A 20,120-nucleotide genomic window follows, 5' to 3' on the forward strand; every position below is an offset into this window, starting at 1 on the left:
GTAGATGATGAAGTCAAGATTGGAAGCAAGGCTATCATTCATTGGAAAATGATTACTGTGTAAATTAGCATGAATATATTGAAGAAGAAAATTTGTTAGATTTGCTTTCTAAAAAATAAATTCCTATGCATACTTTCTTGCTTAAATTAGGCCAGGCCTTATGGCTAACCTTTTATTTGTAGCCAACATACAGTTAAATTAAAATGCTGTTACCTAATCTCAGGAAAAGAGGGACATGGGCAAAGTTGGTCATAGGATGCCCCAAGGCACAGAGAATTTATTCTGTCCTTGAAATGAAGGTTTGATTCAAAATATTCCTGTGAGACTGGCCTTTAAAGCCTGATTTCACCTTCCTTACTCCTTCATCCCTCCTGGGAAAGCACTGGATCCCCACTCCCACCATTGCTTTTTTGGGTTCTGACATCTTCCAAAGCTCCCTAGGCCCCCCATGGGATGGCCTGAGCTTCATTTCCCCAGTGCCCCTCTGTGAGAATGGGTGGAAAGAGGTCAATCTCATGTAGCGAATGGACACTGTAATAGGGCTTAGTTTATATATTATATGCTCAAGTCACTAATCATTTAACAAAATGGAAAACTTTTTATATGTTTTAGGGTGGTAGGAATTATAAGCATAACAAACTACAGTTGGTCAGGGACTTTTTCCACCCTTTAAATCATGACATATAGGTTTCTGCCCATTGTGCCTACTTAAAACAACCTCTGTTTTATTTTGGAAAAAAAGATCACAGTCTACTTTCCTGAGCTCTCATCCTGGCTTGGCCACTTGCAAGGTTTATTATCTTTAGACAATTCCTTAACCTCTCTGGGCATTTGTTTACTTGTCTACTCTGTAGGCAGTGAGGCTCTGGGCTGTGGGAGTGAGAGTGCTACCTAAGGCTCTGGAAGTTATGCAAATGTAGGCTCTTAGCAAAGCAGGAGACCAATGCCTTGCCTTTACTACAAGGGATGGCACAAGATGAGCTGCCCCAATATTGGCTTTGCGCTCACCTCGTGGCCTCGCCACTATGTGTGACAGCTTAATTTCAGAAGCAGTTTTAGGTGTTTCATCTCCTTCATCTTGTTTCTGATAATTCCCATGCATTAACTTCACTTTAGAATGTTTCACGCAGAGTCGTCACCTGGGGCAAAGGCATAAAACCCAAAGCATTCTAGAACTGTAGAAAGTTGAAATCAAATGCTGTTCTCCCCTTGATGGAGAAAAATTAAGCTCCATATAACCAATATAACTATTTGGTTATATGCCATGTGTCTGGTTTAGCTGAGTGCCTGCCTTCTAAAGCAGACCCTGTGATTATTTACCTGACCTACAGTACAGTTCTTCTACTTGGGTAGGCAATAGTACCTTTTGTTTTGCTTTTTAAAATCCTTTCCTCCTTTCTCTGTCCTCTTATCTTTTCTAATCTAAAGTGCCTTGAACTTGTTTACATAGTGATGAGGAGGAAAATATTTACTTTAGTGTATCCTGGTATCCTGGGGACCTTGACCTCCCTGCATTAAGGATAAATCATTTCCCTGCTGGGGCAAGTGGGAAATTACACACACAACCACAATGCCATGTATTCCCTCCCGGGTTCCTCAGAGTGAGCACCAGGTAGTCATGACTGCCTGAGCCAGGAAGGATAACATGATGGTTTCTCAGTCAGGTTTTCCACTTGCTTTTGAGTTCTTAAGGTAGTCATTGCTAGTTCTCAGAATGCGCTTAGGTAGACTGCATCTGATCTCCCCAGGGTTTGAAAAACTGAAATTCCTTTCATGCTTAGATCAATGAATCAGAATCTCAGGGGTTTGGGGTCCAGAAATCTGCATCATTGACTAGCTCCCTCACTGAGTCTTCGTTCAAGTTTGAGGACCACTGCTGGAAGGAAAAGGACTCCAGGACAGAGACTGCCAAAGAGGTGTTCAAAGTCTAGTAAGGTTAACCTGATCATTAAAGTACTAACTTGAATATTTCAGAAAGTTTTGTATTAAAGTTTTCTAAAAAAGAAAAAAAACAAAATAGTGCCACAGCCCCAATGCATAAAAGGAAAGATTATCATTTGTGTGCCCAATTATAAATGTCTTACATAATTTTCTAAGAGTCTGAACAGAATGTCTTCAGATCTTCCTTATAATATTTTGAGACTTTTTTTTTTTTTTACTGTTTTGACTTTAGGATGGATAATGAGGACGAAATTGTCAATTAATGGAGAAGGAAATAAATTTCATTAGATACAATCTTCACAATTGCTCATGTCTATTAAAAATTCATGTAACTTTACTATTCACATCCTCTTCTCTTATTATTTCTCAGTATTATGACTAATTTATATCCCTTAGTATGAATTTCACTAGCCTTTTAAATAATGGGCATAATATTATTATTCTAATATTGCACGTGGGGGAAAATATGGCATTACACCTTTTCCCAGAAAACTAGGAGAGTTGGTGTTTTTATCCAGAATTCTTGTCTTAAAATACCTTCTCAGTCTCTGACTCAAGTTTTGCAACTTCACCAAAGCATACCCTAGTAACTGTCACCGTGCATAACTGTTTAGTGCACAAAATGAACTATCATTTATTAGGAAGTAATTTAAGGGATTTTTACTTCTACACATATCACACTAACGTGACCAACACTTTATTGGGGAATAAGTAAGGAAACTTATTTTTGTACCCAACTAGAAATTTTATTAAATTAAAATTAGGATTTTTATGGCAAGTAGGGGATAGAACACAGGGATAAGGCTCTTTCTATCTGAGACCAGCAGGGAAGAATATTTGCAGAAATAATAAAAGGCATTTGGCTTCTGGGAAAATGATTGACAGGAGATAGCCTTGTCTCAGGAAGAAAATAAATGGTAAAGCTAGACACAAATCTACCCATCCAGGCCAGAAAATACCTAGGAGAGAAAGGCTTGGATATTGAGCTCAGAATTGGATCTAGTCACCCAATTCTATGCTTAGGTTTCCTTTTTATAACAGGAGGGCTGTTACTAGGACAGATTTGGCTTAATAGAATGTGCACGATACCTGGAACCCATACTGAAATGAAATTTAGAAGCCTCGGGGAGATTTGAATGGGTAAATTTGGTTAGCTGGAGTAGTCTGGGTACTTTTCCTTTTTTTTTTTTTTTTTTTTAATTAGAGAAGTTGTAGGTTTACAGAATCGCTTCCTTTTTTAAATCATTTTCCACCAACAATCTCCTTCCATCCTAAACAGGCACCAAAGGATTCTCTAGCCTCAGATAAATGCCATCATGAAATACAGCTATACCATGAGGCAAGAGAATTCCTGGAAAGGACAATGCTAAAGCAAAATAAGTATGAGACAGAGGCATCAATGTCATTAGCATATCACATCTACAGGGGCAAGCCTTTTTGTCTGTCTTCCTCATTGCTGTGTCTGAGAAGAAGTGGGTGTTCAATAAATACTCTTGATGAATCTAAGTGAGACTTCTGGGGCTTTTGCCCCATCTTTCCTTTGTACTCTACTCTTCTCAAGTAAGAGATTCTCTTCATTCTTCAAAGGTTGTCCCGTAACCAACTTTCCTAACTTCACTCTCTTCCATCAAAACACAAGCCCATCAACACTCTGACTTGCCCTCACTTCCGAGCTTTTTCCTAAAGTAATTTGTGCTTAACCATTTGTAGTTTAACAACTTAGGAGCAGTGCATCTTCTCTGGTTTGTTGAAGTATTGTTCTTATACTTGAGCTTAAAATAAATTTTGAGAAAAGATGAAAGTGTTTTGGGGCTAGGGAGGAAGAACTGGCAAGAGTGGTTATTGGGGAATATGTTAGCATAAATATGTAAAGTGGCATACCTTAGTTAAATCTGTTTAAGTAGGAAATTTAGGCCTCGTTACATGGGTGTCTCTTTGAATCTTAATCTTCAAATTAACTAAGTAGGCAGGGCTAGTTAGGCTGAGGAAGGATGATTAAATGGCTGAGTCTCTAAGGTAGATGGGTGAACTGTAAAGGGAAGGCTGTCAGCTAGAGCTGGAATTTGCTAGCAAGGAACCAGGGTTTCTCAAACTTGAGAGTCCATCAGAATCACCTTGGGGCTTGTTCAAGTGCAGATTGCTGGGCCTCACCCCCAGAGCTTCTGATTCAGGAATGGGGCCCAAGGCTTTGCAGTCCTACCCAGTGTCCTGGTGATGCTGGCATTGGCTGGGGGACCACTCTCTGAGAACCACTGCAATAGAGGGTGTGCACAAAGATGCACAATTAATGACCTTATGGCCCCCAACTCAGTTTAATTGTCTGCCACAGACTGTGGCTGTCGTCAGAGGTAAACTCAAACTTTCTCAGCAAGTTCCTCAATTTAAGGAAGCAAACTCACAAAAAAGGAGGGAGTTAAAACTGTCCCACTTCACCTTATGGTGAAAGGTATTTGTACTTCACAGTTACGCCCACTCCAGGTAGCAGAAGCCTGAAGGTTCTCCTGGGGTCTTATGGAAACTCCCTTACTAAATCACATAGACATGCTGCTAATTCACTGCCCTTGCTAGCACATCTGAAAAGAAATAGTCCTGTTGCATAGCCTTTCATGAAAATACAGCATGTAACCCTAAATTGGCCAACTTAAAGAGCTGGCCATGCTGTGGGACAAATAACAGATAAATCAGAGTGGGGAAACAAGGTGTGCTTTAATAATAGCTCCGGACAATATCTGCTGAATTTAGTATAATCCAGGTAGGTCAGGAAGTGGGGGGAAAGCACTTAAGATATGTTGAGAATGCAGTTTTATTTTGAAACTCCAGGAGACAGAGTAATAATGATGGAAAGAGCCCTCGAGAGACCTTGACTGTGCTCTCAAGTCCATTCCTGTGTCTCAGCTGAAGAATTTACAGTATTCAGAAAGCTGACATGGTAGGTCAAAAATGTGTGAATACATAATTTCTGTAATAAAATTAGCGTAATTACAGCATAAACATTTTAGAAAAAAGAAAAGAGAAAAGAAGAAAAATCACCTAATGTTCTGCCTCCCTAGCATAAAGAATTTGCTTCTAGAGGCTTTCTTTTTGTATATTTTAAAATATTTAGCATACTTAGATTTGATAGCATTTTGTAAAAACTTTTATAAGCATAGTGATTATAAACATGATCATTGTAGCCGGATAGCCTGGAGTTCAAATCCTGACCATACACATTTCCAATCCTGATTGTCAAATGGGGATGATTTGGTTTATAGGGTTGCTTTGTGGATTAAATGAAGTGATACAAATTAAGATCACAGACCAGGGCCTGGTGTAGTGTAAACTCTCAATAAATAGTGGCAGGTTTTTCTCTTTTCACTTAAAAGATCAGTTTCCATTTAAAAGATCCTTCTACTATCCTAATAATTGGAAAGTTCTTCTTAATGTCTACAAGCATACCTATTTTTTTATCATAAGTTTGGCAAAATTTCAGTCCACAAATTCTTCTGTGGCTCAGGAGTTGCTTTCAAAAAGATCTTTGACTACCTGGTTGAGAGTTTTTGTTAACTGGGCTTTCCTCAAAGATTGCGTTCATCAAAGAAGAGTCAAAGCCAAATTATACAAATGGCCCGTCTGGGTTTGGAGGGAGAGGTGGGTTGGGTTACTCTTTTCAGGCTGGGTGGCTTTGTTCCAGAACTACAGATTATAACTGCCCCATTGCAGGCACCACATTCAGCCACATGGAGACTCCAGCTGATGGACTGCTAGGGAGACAGGTGAGAACCCGTGAGCGAAGAGGTTTAGCTTTCCTCCCCTGCTGTAAAAACAACCCCAAACTCAAGCCTGGCCAGATTTTACATCTGCAGCTGCAGACCTGTTCACCCAATTGCTAACCTGACTCCACTTGGACCCTCCTGGGTACCTCAAACTTAATATATCTAGACCAGATTTTCAGCTTGTAGGAATACTGTCATGTTGCCCTGTCAATAAAGGAATTAACTTTATTAGATAGCCACTTCCTGCCCCAAACGGGAAAATCACCTCTGAGGGGGACCTTGGTTTTGCTTATCGATAAACAGATTCTTGAATCTATAGGATAGATAACAATGGGCAGAATAGCCAGTTAGTTCATTAATGCCTTAAATTTAATAAAACCATTTTTGCGCTCTGTTATATTGCTGGTAAGAACATTAATTGGTAAAATACTATGAGGGCAAATGAACAACCATTCGAGGCAGCAATTCCAATTCTAGTTCTAAATCTGTGCTTTATTCCACAGAGACATTCATTCATGTATGAATTAACATGTGCAATTTACTGAATGTTATTTGTATTGGGAAAAACATCAGATACAACAAAAATGTGCAAAAGAGACTAGTAAAGAAAGTATTGACCATCCATATAGTTGAACATATATGTTTAGCAATAAAAAAGAATGAGGTCATTTTGTGTACTTAAAGTGAAAAAAGCAAAATGCAGATCACCAAGTAGAGTATATTCTCACTGATGTAGATAGTGGGAGAAAGAATAGATATGTGTATTTTCCTGTGCTTTGTTTATATACAGAAGGATACACAAGAAACTATTACCTATGATTTTGCCCATGGAGAGAAGACCTGGGTAACAGGCAGACAAGAGCAGGAGGGAGACATTTTACCATGTTCTCTTTTTATACATTTTATATTTAAAAATGCAAAAAATTTCATACTCAAAAAATAAAAATAGAACAGAGTTTATAGCTCTATTTGGATATTATGAATACTTCTTAGCTCATGATTTTTTCTTTTTGGTCTTTATTCAGTTTTTAAAAATCTGTTTATTGAGCATGTATAAATGCATAAAATGGAAATAAGTTGATGCTTAAAATTGTCATATGCAAAAATAAGCAAATATTTACACTTTTAAAAGTTAGTGAGTTTTTGTTAATTTCTAGTTTAATTCCATTGTGGTATCAAAGAACCTACTCTATACAATTACTGAACTTTGAAATTTGTTGTAATTTGCTTCATGACCCAGCATATGGTCAATTTTTGGTAATGTTTAATGTGCACTTGCAAAGAATGTATATACCGCAGTTGTTAGATGTGGTGTTCTATTATATATGTCAGTTAGGTCAAGTTTGTCACATTCAAATCCTGTACATCACTAATTTTTTAATCTGCATGTTCTTTCACATACTGAGAAGGGTGTGTTAAAATCTTTTCCTATAATTGTGAATTTGATATTTATCCTCTTCTGTCAGATCTTGAGGTGTATATTTTGAGACTATATTATTAGTTTTATATACATTTAGAACTGATATTTTTCTGGTGTTTTGACCTTTGATCATTCAGGGAATGTCTTTCTTTACCTTTAGTAATGCTTCTTGCCTTAAAGGCCTTCTTACCTGATATTACATAGCAACACCAGGGACACCAGTTATAAGATGCTAATTTTGTATCTTATAACTTTTACCATCCTTTCATTTTCAGTCTTTTTGTGTCTTTATATTTAAAGTCTCTTTGTGAAAAGATACTCAACATCACTACTCATTAGGGAAATGCAAATTAAAATCACAGTGAAATACCACCATGTACAATGCATTTATTAGAGTGACTAAAATTAAAAATATCCATCAACAGGTGAATAGACAAATTGTGTCATACCTATACAACAGAATACTCCTACCTATAAAAATGAATGAATTATTCATATACATGGATGAATCTCAAAATACTTATACTAAGTGAAAAATGCCAGACACCCTCCACCCAAAAAAGAGAAAGAGAGATACTATATTATTCCATTTACATAAACTTTTAGAAAATGCAACTTATCTATATTGACAAAAAAAAAATTAGTGGTTGCTTGAGGGCAGTGGGGTAGAAGATCAGGGAAGGGATTACACAGGGACATGAGGAAACTTCATGATTATGGTACTGGTTTCATGCATATATGCGTATGTCAAAATTTACCAAGTTTATATTTTAAATATGAACATTTTATTGCATACCGGTTATACATTAAATATATTATTATATATTTATTATAAGTTAAAAAATAATGTGTCTTGTGATGATTAGAATACTTGAAGGATACTGTTTAAGAATCATATAGTTTTTTGTGCAATCTGATGATCTTTGTCTTTTAATTGAAGAGTTTAACCTTTTTACATTTAATATAATCATTGGTATATCGGGGTTTAAATGTACCACCCTAGTATTTTTTTCTGTTTGCCAAACTTTTTGTTTCTTTTGCCGTCTTTTGTTGCATTCTTTGATATTACCAAGTACTTTCTTTAAAATTCCATTTTCCACTCTGTTAGTGAGCTAGTTATATATTCTTTTACTATTCTTTTTCTGTTACTATGGAGATTACAACTTGCATGCTTGACTTATGAGAACTTTAATATTAATTAGCACTTCTATCCTTTGCAAGACAGTGCAAGCACTTTAGAACATGTGAACTCTATTTGTTTCTCCCACCTTTTGTGTTATTGTTGACATATATTTTATTCTACCTTTCTTTTTAACTCCACATTATTGTTATTATAATTATTTTGTACAATTACTCTCATTTAGATTTACTTACATGTTTACTCTTTTGGTGCCTGTTTTGCTTTCAGCAATTCTGTGTCATCTGGGATCATTTTCCTTCTACCTGAAGAACTCTCTGAAGCATTTCTTTTACTATGGGCCTGCTCATGATAAATTCTCTGTTTTTCTTTGTCTTATAAGTCTTTATTTTTTCCTTTATTTTTAAGGATATTTTTCATTAGGTAGAAAATTCTAGATTGGTAGTTGTTTTCTTTCAACAATTTAAAGATGTCATTGCACTGGGGTTTGTTTGTTTTTTACTTTATTATTTTGGGCTAAGTCAATTATCAGTTTTATTACACTTTTTAAGTTAATTGTCTTTTCTCTGGATGTTTAAAATTTTTTTCTTTTTGCTTTGGTTTTCAGCAGTTTTACTGTGATGTGTCTAAATTTTGTTTTCTTTGTATTTATTCTATTGGAGGTTTATAGAGTTTTTTTAAATCTGAGACTTTTTAAAAAAATTAATTTACTGAAGTATACCACTCATACATAAACCAAGAGGTGGATGAGAATTGTGGTTGATGAGACTGGTGTTTTTATCAACAATATATCTTTAAATATTACATCTGTTCCCATTTTGTCTCTCCTCAATTTCAGGGACTTTAGTTTACCTATGTTAGATCTGTTCCTTTATGTGTCTATACTCTCTTATAGAGAAATCTTCTTTTATTTAAACAGTTACAAAACAAAATTACTCATTAATTACAGATGCTCTTTTGGTAATTATGCTGCTGCCTCCTTAGTAGAGTTGACTATTTCAGATGGGAAATAACATATGAATGATTTATAAGAGCTGGAGAGAGGAGATGTCTTAGAGAGGCACTAAAGACATTGAGAACTACTTCTCTAGGTTTCCTGGTGTTACCCTCAAACTTGTAAGTCATCTAATAAATATTCTTCTGTATTCAGAGGAATTTTCCAAGTGAAAGGGACTTGGGATTCTCCTGTGAGGAAGAAATATAAGTTCCACAGCTTGTTAACAAAGGGCAAAGTTCTCTTTGTAGTCATTTGTCATATTTCCACCTGCTGAATCAGTTTTAGAGAAGTTGTGCCTTTATGAGATGGCTGTTTAGGAGAAGAGATGGAAAATATGAGAAACTCTAAAACCAGAAAGACTCTATTATGAGGCCTCAAACAGAAGGACTTCTGAGGAAGTTGTTCTAGACTTTATTGCTTAAAACACAGGTACAAGAGACAGCAAGATGGCGGTGGAGTAAGGAGCTCCTAGAGTCAGCACCTGCTACAGGGCAGTTCGTAAACACTCAGAGCTCTCTGGAGCTAGCTGAAGCACCTGTTTGGGGGCTTAAGGAGGCCAGAAGAGCATCCTGCCACATCCTTGAAGGAATGGGAGGAGGCTGTCCATCTGCAGAAAAGATTCGTAAGTTAGAGCGCTCTACGCCCCGGAGGCTGGTGCGCATCCTCCACCAGAGGCACAAGCCTCCTCAGGAGCTGTTCCGTGGCTGGAATTGAAAGCTCCACTTCCCAAAAATAGGGGAGGAAGAGACAGTTGGGCTACTTCAGCTACTGATGAGTAAAATTCAGTGGGCTACAGTATAATCCTGAAAACAGAGTTTGAGCCTGTCCAAGTCATAAAGAAGCCGGGAGCCTCCATCTTAACTCCGTGCCTGACACAAGGGGAAGCGGGGCAGACTGAAAATCCCAGTGCTGGTGGGGACCGGTTTTTCCATCCAGATCAGGTTGCATCTCTAGCCTAGGCCCCAGCACCACTTCTGACAGGGAGGAAGCTACGGGGACCTGCGCCAGCCTTTCTGGGAAATTGCCAGCCAAAGCCTGGAGGACAGTGATTGTCTAACTCTGGTGGTGCAAGTTGCCACAGGAGCTGTTCGGTGACTGGAATTGGAAGCTCCATTTCCCAGAAGCAGGGGAGGAGGAGACAGCTGGCTGTTGATTTCGGCTACTGATTGGTAGACTTGGACGACTAAGGAATAACCTTGGAAACAGCTGGGGTGTGAATTTGTCCAAGTCAGAAAGGAGCCAGTGGCCACCATTTTGATTCTACTCACAGCCTGAGGGGAAGCTGGCCTGACCACATATCACAGTGATAGTAGGAATCGGTTTCTTTCACCTGGATCAGCCTGCAGCCCTAGCCTAGGCTTTAGTCCTCCCTCTGACAGGGAGGAGGCTGGCCAGCTCAGCACCAGTCTATCCACGTAACTGAGGGTACCTTTGGCTGGCACAAACTGAATAATTAAAAGTCTACTGGGGCAACTGCGGTCATCTTAGATCCGTGCTGCATAGATTGCCGCCCATACCTGCAGCTCCTTCCATGCCCCAGGCAGGGGAGAAAGGGTTGTGAAGCTTCATCAGTCTCTCTGGGCAACTACAGTCTAGGCCTGCATGACTTGGATTATTCCACACAACGGTGACTCTGCCCTACCTCTGGGAATGGAGAAATTTGGTAGAGGCTTCATCCATCCCTGGGGCAATGAGGGAAGCTTGAGCCTCCACAGTTTATAGCACCTATTACATCCTTGGCTCCTACTGCAAAACCAGCAAGGGAGAAAGGGCAGGAAGCTCTAAACTAAAGAGAAAAACTGCACCCAGAATAAATATTCTAGAAAGCCAGATGCCCAGACACCAACCAAAAATTACAATCCACACCAAGAAACAGGAAGCTATGGCCCCGTTAAAGGAACAAGATAAGCCTCAAGATGACATAAGGAGCTGAGACAACTAATGATAGATGTTCAAACAAATCTCCTTAATAAATTCAATGAGATGGCTAAAGAGATTAAGGATATTAAGAAGACACTGGATGAACACAAAAAAGAATTTGAAAGCGTACATAGAAAAATAGCAGATCTTATGGGAATGAAAGGTGCAATAAATGAAATTTAAAAAGCATTGAAATCATAGCAGATTTGAGAAGGCAGAAGAAGGATTGGTGAGCTTGAAGAAATGGCCTCTGAAAGTGAACATACAAAAGAACAGATGAAGAAAGGAATGGAAATAATTGAACAAGGTCTCAGGGAACTAAACAACAGCCAGAGATATGCAAACATACATGTCATGGGTGTCCCAGAAGGAGAAGAGAAGGGGAAAGGGAAAGAAGGAATATTTAAAGAAATAATGTTAGAAAATTTCCCAACCCTATTGAAGGACATAGATATCCATGTCCAAGAAGCACAATGTATTCCCATCTGAAAAAATCTGAATAGACCAACTCTGAGACACATACTAATCAGAATGTCAAATGCCAAAGACAAAGAGAGAATTCTGAGAAAAGCAATGCATAAACTATAAGGATACCCAATAAGATTAAGTGCTGATTTCTCTCCAGAAACCATGGAGGCAAGAAGACAGTGGTCTGATTTATTTCAGATACTACAAGAGAAAAAATTCCAGCCAAGAATCTTATATCCAAGAAGACTGTCTTTCAAAAATGAGGGCAAGATTAGAATATTCACAGATAAACAGAAACTGAGAGAATTTCTAAGCAAGAGACCAGATTTTCAGGAAATACTAAAGGGTGTGTTAGAGCCTGAAAAGAAAGACAGGAGAGAGAGGCCTAGAAGAGAGTCTAGAAATGAAGATTATATCAATGAAAGTAAGTAAAAGTGTCAAAAGAGTGGTGAAAATAAAATATGACAGATAAAACTCAAGTAGTCAGAAATATACTTAACCAGCAATGTAAAGCACTTGTATTCAGAAAACTGCAACCCAATGTTAAAAGAAATTTTAAAAAGTCCTAAATGACTGGAAGAACATTCCATGCTCATGGATTGGAAGACTAAATATCATTACGATGTCAATTCTACTCAAATTGATAGATTCAATGCAACCCTGATAAAAATTTCCCCAGCATTAAAAAAAAAAAAAATTGAGAACAAAATTGGCAAATGTATTTGGAAGGGTAAGGGGTCCTGAATAGCCAGAAACATCATAAAAGGAAAAGTGAATCCTCATCTCCAGACTTCAAATCGTATTACCAAGCTGTAGTGTAAAAAACAGCATGGTACTGGAATAAAGACAGATACATAGACCAATGGAGCCAAATTGATGGCTCAGAAACAGACCCTCATGTGTATGGTCAAGTGATTCTTGACTAGCCTATCAAACCTATACAGCTCAGGCAGAACCGTCAATTCAGCAAAACGGTGCTGAAAGAACTGGGTATCTATAGCCAAAAGAAGGAAAGAGGACTTTTATCTCACACCTTATCCAAAAATTAACTCAAAATGGACCAAAAACCTAAAAATAAAAGAAGAACCATAAACCTTCTAGAAGAAATTTTCAGAAAATATCTTCAAGACCTGGTGGTAGGTGGTGGATTCTTAATGGAGATAAGAGAAGGACTGAAATGGACTACTCATGTTTAATGTATGTAGAAGTTTTAATTAGCTTTACTGTAAATGTGTGGAAATGTATAGAGTGGATGGTAAAAATAGTAAGCTAGTTTATAGTGATGTGGCTGAAAATGGTAGTCTAGGGATGTAAATGCCAATTGACAGAATGCTAGAAAATAATCTAGGAACTGAATAGCACAGTAAACAAGAGGTGGATGAGAGCTGTGGTTGATGGTACAGATACAAGAGTGTTCTTTGTGAACTAGCGCAAATATATATCACTACTGCAGGGTGTAGGGAACGTATGGGAAAAATACAACTGGAATGACCTATGGACTGTGGTTACCAGTAATAATATAATATTCTTACATCTGTGCCAAAGATGTACTGTGTTGATAATGGGGCAGTATGGAAAATGTGAGCCAAATGTATACTATGGACATGGTAACAATCAGATAATATTATCTTACCTGTAACAAATGTTCCACCGCAGTGTGGTATGTTGAGAGAGGGGTGTTGCTTGGGAATTCTGCTTATGTGCATGATTGTTTTATAAGTTTACAACTTCTGTCATAAAAAATATATTTAAAAAATAATAATAAGGTGTGTTGGGGGAAAAACACACCAAGTGTAAGATAAGGATGATAATTAGTAGTAAGATTTTGACAGTATTCTTTCGTAATTTGTAACAAACATCTCACAGCAATGCAAGGTGTTGGTGGAGGGTTGATGTATGGGACCCCTGTATGATGTTATGCATGTTTGCTTTGTAAGTTCACAACTTTTACTATACACTTAATTGTTTATGTATGTTCATATATAAATGACATAAAGATAATAATAATAGGGAGGGTTGGGGGAAAATACTTTGGTTAGTAGTAATGCTTTGACAATGCTCTTCATTAGTTAAAAAGGCTTAACAACAATGTAAGGTGTTGGTGGTAGGGTGAGTTATGAGAGTCTTGTATGATGTTATATATGTTTGGTTTATAAGTTCACAACTATTACTATACACTTATTATTTATGTATGTTTGTGTGGGGGTGATATATTTCAATAAATTAAAAATTTTTTAAGCAACACAGGTACATGCATGGATATGTATGGATATATATGTATGTATCAGAATTCATGTTGTAGTCTACAGAAATTCATTTTATAGTCTATTCTATTTAAATGTACTTTACTAAAGTGTCTGAAAGTGCGTCTCAGAAAAAGCCTTAGATTGCTTTTATGTTGTCAAGCCAGGAACTGCTACTCACTCTTAAGCCAGTCCTATGATTCAAGACCCTATTAGTGCAATGCGCTGTGATCCAACACTGACATTTACATTGCTCAGGGCCAGTTTTTCTACATGCAACAAATTTTTTAAAAAGTATTTTAAAAATGCTATACTACCTTCACCTTGTAATTCTGGAGGTTTGGTGGGTAACATTGTTTCACCGCTTAGTTGTTATAAATCATTTCTAGTCTTGAACAATGGTTATTTTGCGATGTTTAATTATACCATATCCTTGTGGGTGCACCCAAATATATACCACCTACAAATGTCTATAATTATTATTTACTACTAGCTGTGCACTTTGTATTTGAGTGTTTTACAGTCAGTTGTTAGTTACTAAGAGTGAAATACATGTTTGCTTTTCTTTACACCACTCCTTTCACTATTGTTTTGAACCCATCCATCAGCTTCAAGAAAACCTCAAGATTCCCCCAAACCTCTCTATGTACTAATACAAGGTTTTTCCTTGAATCATCTTTAACATTCTTCTAACTATTTTGGCTGCGGCTATACTATTTATTGAGAGAATTTTCTTTCAGGCATGGAAGCCAAAGAGAAGCCTTACAGGGCTGTTTGGTTTCCCTGTACACCTGCTAGTATAGATCATGGTGCTAATTTTTCCAACTGGAGAATCTTGAACATTTTTGCCAGTTAGCGCTTGCTCAGTGTCCAGGAACTCTATAGCCCAGTCCCTTAATTAATTAATTTATTCATTTATTTGTAATGAAACTAAGACCCAGCCTAGTTAACTAATGTACTTGAACTCAAACAGCTGGCAAATGGTGAAACTCAGGATTGAGTCACATCTATTTTAAAGAAACAGCATCATGATGATTAGAATACTTGAAGTAGGAATGAGGAAACCTGATGTCTAGATGTCATGTGATGCTAAAAAAAAAAAGTTTGAAATGCAAACTTTTCCACCAGATTTGCTCCTACTCATTTTTAAATTCAAATGGCCCCTCACCCCAGAAGTTAACGTTTTGAGGCTAAATTAGTAGCTCCCTTCTCTGTGCATAAGGCACTGTACACAGTTCTGTATCACGTTGTGCCTTAATGACTAGTTCAGTTATCCGTCTTCATTGCCCGACCCTCACGCTGTAACTACTCGACTGAACTTCCCAGGAGTAGCGATTCCATCTTCCTTGTTTCAATCCCTAGTGATTAGCAGAGAGCTGGCCTTCTGTGTGCCCTCAGTGTTTAATGAATAGATGAATGAGTGAACCATTCTCTCATCTGGCACAGTCAGTGAATCTTATGTTTGCGTGGACATAAAAATCACCTGGAGTTGCTGGATAAAAATGCAGTTTGCCAGGTCTTTTTTACTTTTTCTTTTTTTGTTTTGTTTAATAAGTAATGGGCACCAATGCTCAAACACATACCCCACCCCAAAACAAAAACACATTCAGTTATCAAGCATTCAAACTCTACTCTGAAGTTGCACAATTTCTCCCTAAATGATTCAGAGCAGTCTTACAGTTTCTTCTAAAGTAGATATCAACAGGTAGGAATCTCTCTCTTTGAGAAGAGGAAGTAGGCACACTGACCAAGCTTCTTGGAAATCACACTATCATTAACAGAATATAGATGTGTCATCTTTGGGTTTATGCTCTAATGTTCTTTCCATTGAATTACGCTAATGTCATGCTAAAGTATCATATACAAGCAAGCCCAGTTCTATCACTCATGGTACTGGAGGTTGTTGTTGGATGGTTTGTGGGTCTGCCTTCCATATCTGTGGCTGTGATTTACATTAGAAGTATCTTTTTTAATTTTTAAATTTTAAAAATTTTCACGTCAGATGGGTAATGGGCCGGCATTGTAACAAGGTTTGAGGGAGGCACATCTCACACAAACACGTGAACACTCATTCATCATGTTTATGAACCGCAAAAGGATCTATAGGTGTCTTAAAAGTTTACAAGGTAAAGAAACAGTAAGTGAGCTATTTATAACACAATACCAGGTCGGTAAATTAAAGTGCATGCTTACTATACTCCCAGAACACCAGAGAGGGTGGCAAAGGGAAAAGGTGGGGGGAGATGTTGATTTAGGACTGGATAGGACCCAGGAATTTTATTTACTTGTTGTTAAGTAACTGATGATTTGATGAAAATTGTCCAGAGGCCACAGGTAGCAAGCCCTGCTCTACCATTACTTCTGCTGGTCCTTGGTCCTGCCTACCACAGTTATCGGTTGACCTGGGTGAAAACATAGAGCTTCACTCCCCACCCACACCACCAAACCCATGACTACAGTTCTGACCCCCGAATACGAATATTGATATTTTAAACAAACCCCATTGCTCCCTTCCATTAAAATTTGCGAATATACAGAAGAGAATATTTATGAAGCATTTTGAATTCCTTAGAAAAAGGTTATCCTAATTTAAAAAGGAAATCATGTCATGATGCAAATCTAGCATCATGAAACTCATCTTGTAGTTCATGTCCAATAATGTCTGAGAATCAAATGCAGAGGAAAATAAAACTCACACAGAGTAACTGCATCCGCACCAGCATTTGCCCTGAGTTCTATTCGTGTGGGCAGGCGTCTCACCTCACAGATGAAGAGGGCTGCTTTAGACACCGGGACTCTAGATTCTTTTTTGAAATTGAAGTTCCTTAGAAGCAAACATAATAGCTGATGTTTACATAATTTTTTAAAACCCCAAGGAGTGCACACATATCTGAATGCTACTTTATTTGTATGCATCTTTTATTAAATATTGAATTAACAAGAGAAAGAGCTGAATGACATATTCAACTACCTTTATTTAACTACCAGAAGTATTTCTGATCCTTGTGTTATATTCATACTTAAATTGTTATGCATTTCTACTTAGTTCTGCCTGCTGCTTTTTACTTATAACTATTTTGTATGCAAGTTTTTATGGATCAGAATTCATATATTTTGCCATTTTCAATGGCAAAATGATATTTCCTATATTTTAACCTATTATTGCTTGAGTTCTCCCTAGTGTGGGGTCCTTTGATTATTTTCAGTTATTTGCTTTCATATATGATATTCATATGCTCATTTCTGCTCAAATTTTATCTTTATGGATTCCATGGGGTATAGTCTGCAAAGTGAAATGATTCAATAAAAGTAACGAGTTTTATAGCTCCTGTTGCATATTACAGTATTACTTTCCTGAGACACTGAACCAATATACAACCCTCCCCCTTCCCCCTCCTCCTCCCCCCCCCCCCTGCCCCGGGGTGTGGGACTTCCTAAAATTCCCACAACTCGACCAACATGTAGCTTTATCATTCTGGCCTATTCCTGCAATCTAATAAGTGTGCTGTACCTCCTCTTTAAGTGATGGTGAAGCAGTTCTTTTCCATGTGGGATGGGTACACTATTTTCATTTTAAGGACAAAAAAAAAATTAATCTCCTTATTGAGAGTTTGAAGTAATGGTTTTAATTACCACTGGGATAACTGATTTTGTGTGAATAGGAAATAAGATCGGTGTTAGATATTGGGTCAGGCTCAAAATGTCAGGGAAGAAGATCTGTTCTACAGCTCTGAATATTAGAACAGAAATGTCAGCTAACCCTGTTGAAAAAGGATTGGAGAGCAGGAACATTCTGATTTCATGATGAAAAGAGCACTGTGTGGAGCAGATGTAGCTCAAGAGTTGAGAATCTGCTTCCCATGTATGAGGTCCGGTGTTTGATCCCAGGAACCTCCTAAAAACAAACAGCAACAACCAAAAAAACCCAGCTCTCACTGGGGAGCAAGTGTAGCTCAATAGTTGAGTGTCAAAGTAAGGGGGAAATGGAAAGGAGAAATGAGTTTATATGGCTACGAGTTTCTAAAAAAGAGTCTGGAGGCTGGCAGAAGGTTTGCCCTCATGCACAACTGAGCAGAGTCAGAGAGACAGATAAAGCAGATACAACCCCCAGATATTGGTTCCTTTGAGGGCTAAAGAGACCCATGGGAGTTATGGTCATGGCCGATGGGGTTAACTACCAGGGCAGATGGCCCCTCTTTGGAAATGGTGTTTATGTGTGATGAATCTGGACTCAGATGGGATCTCCCTTCATAAGACTTTCATGCTAATGTGCTGGAGGTGCAGTTAATGTTGGGGTTTAAGATATATTTAGGGGATTTGAATCTCTGGACTGACAATGTGATAGCTAGATCCTGAGCCTCAACAGACTCCAGCACCTACAATCTGATTTATTGGACTTACCACACTCAGCTAAGATGGAGGTGAAGAAGGACAACCACCACACCATGGAGCCTAGAGTGATTACAACTGAAAATGGGAGGATTGCATCCAGCATCCAGGTGGAATCTGAGCCTCCTCTTGACATAAAGGTGCAATGGACACAACCAATCCAGTGTCCACATAGAAGAGGTGGCATTGGATTGGGAAAAGTGGACATAATGGACAAAGGGTATGGGGAAAGGCAGGAAGAGATGAGAGGTGGAGGCGTCTTCGGGACATGGAGCTGCCCTGGATGGTGCTTCAGAGGTAATCACCGGACATTGTAAATCCTCACAGGGCCTACATGATGGAATAGAGGAGAGTATGGGCCATGATGTGAACCAATGTATATGAGGTGCAGAGGTGCCCAAAGATGTACTTACCAAATCCAATGGATGTGTCATGATGATGGGAACGAGTGTTGTTGGGGGGGGGGAGAGGGGGGGTGGGGGGGTGGAGTTGAATGGGACCTCACATATATATTTTTAATGTAATATTATTACAAAGTCAATAAAAAATTAAAAAATTAAAAAAAAAAAAAAAAAAAAAGATGTACTTACCAAATCCAAAAAAAAAAAAAAAAAAAAAAAAAGCCACATTGTAAAAGGCAACCCATTTCTGATATATTGCCATGGAAACCTTTAGCAAACTAAAACAATAGCTTTTCTAGTGGTTGTTCTATGTATATATGATTATATGTATATATATGCATAAATATATATGTGTATATATGTAAAAAAAAAAAAAAAAAATAGTTGAGTGTCTACTTCCCATGTACAAAGTCCTGCGTTCAATCCCTGGTAAAACCCTTTAAAAAAAAAAAAAAAAAAAAAAGAACACTGTGGCTTTGGCCTAGAACAATAGATTTTACTTCAAAATGAAAGCAAGAGTCTGTCCCTCCTGTCATTCTTTGATTCTGTGTCAATGCCACTTCCTTTCCTCAGCATTTTCAGACATTTCTGTCAGCCTCTGGTTTTTTATAGGAAGGGTTTTAGAACGACCATGAAACTAAAATTGGTTATTTGAATGATCTTCTGGGGAAGTCCTGAAGGCAGAAGTCTCAGGAGAAGTCAGTCGTGTCTGTGGAAAGGTCAACTTGAAAAGAGCATTTGCTTGGTTGCTTTGGCCCTCTGTGGCTTCTGGTCATCTTTTAAAGAGAACACATAAATGATTAAACTTGGGCTTTGGGTCCCTGTGGTGTTATATGCAACGATGCAATGTTATTTATATAAAGTGGGCCTTTTATCTCATTGAACAGTGGTCTAATCTGTTGATTTTATAAAAATATTGGTGACTCTCCTAGTCGTTAGGAAAATCAGTCTATTGAGCACTTAGCAGCAAAAATCTGAAATTTCCCTCCATTCCTGTTACACTAAATTTGGTAATTTTTGTTTTTACTCATGTCTTTGTAGAATACTTATTGTGTGTGTGTGTGTGTGTATATATATATATATATATATCAACTGTGTTGAGATATAATTCATACTATACAATTCACTTCTTCAATGTATATTCACAGTTTTGCATCCATCACCTCAATCAATTTTAGAACATTTTCATCATCCTCTAAAGAAACCCTGTAACAATTAGCTGTTACTCCCCATTTCCCTTCAGTCCTCATCCCTGGGAAGTCACTTATCTACTTTCTGACTCTATATATTTGCTTATTCTGTACATTTCCTGTAAAAGTAATCATGTAATATGTGGTCCTTTGGTCTGACTTCTGACACTTAGCGTAATTTGGGCATTTGTACTGATTCCACTTTTTGTCTATTATGAGTAATGCTGGTATGAATTTGCAAACAAGTTTTTACATGAAGGT

General features: G+C 37.8%; 1 protein-coding gene and 1 non-coding gene across 2 annotated transcripts in view; one reads left to right on the forward strand and one right to left on the reverse strand.

Annotated features, from left to right (window-relative positions):
- The window catches only part of DOCK8 (dedicator of cytokinesis 8), a 246,921-nt gene that overhangs the window by 31,567 nt on the left and 195,234 nt on the right, over nt 1-20,120 (forward strand). The window lies entirely within an intron of this gene.
- On the reverse strand, nt 15,876-15,979 carry LOC111764371 (small nucleolar RNA U13). The gene has a single exon (XR_002796996.1). It is a non-coding gene; the product is annotated as a small nucleolar RNA U13 (small nucleolar RNA).

The sequence above is a fragment of the Dasypus novemcinctus genome, chromosome 8 (genome assembly GCF_030445035.2).
Source record: "Dasypus novemcinctus isolate mDasNov1 chromosome 8, mDasNov1.1.hap2, whole genome shotgun sequence".
Lineage (NCBI taxonomy): Eukaryota > Metazoa > Chordata > Mammalia > Cingulata > Dasypodidae > Dasypus > Dasypus novemcinctus.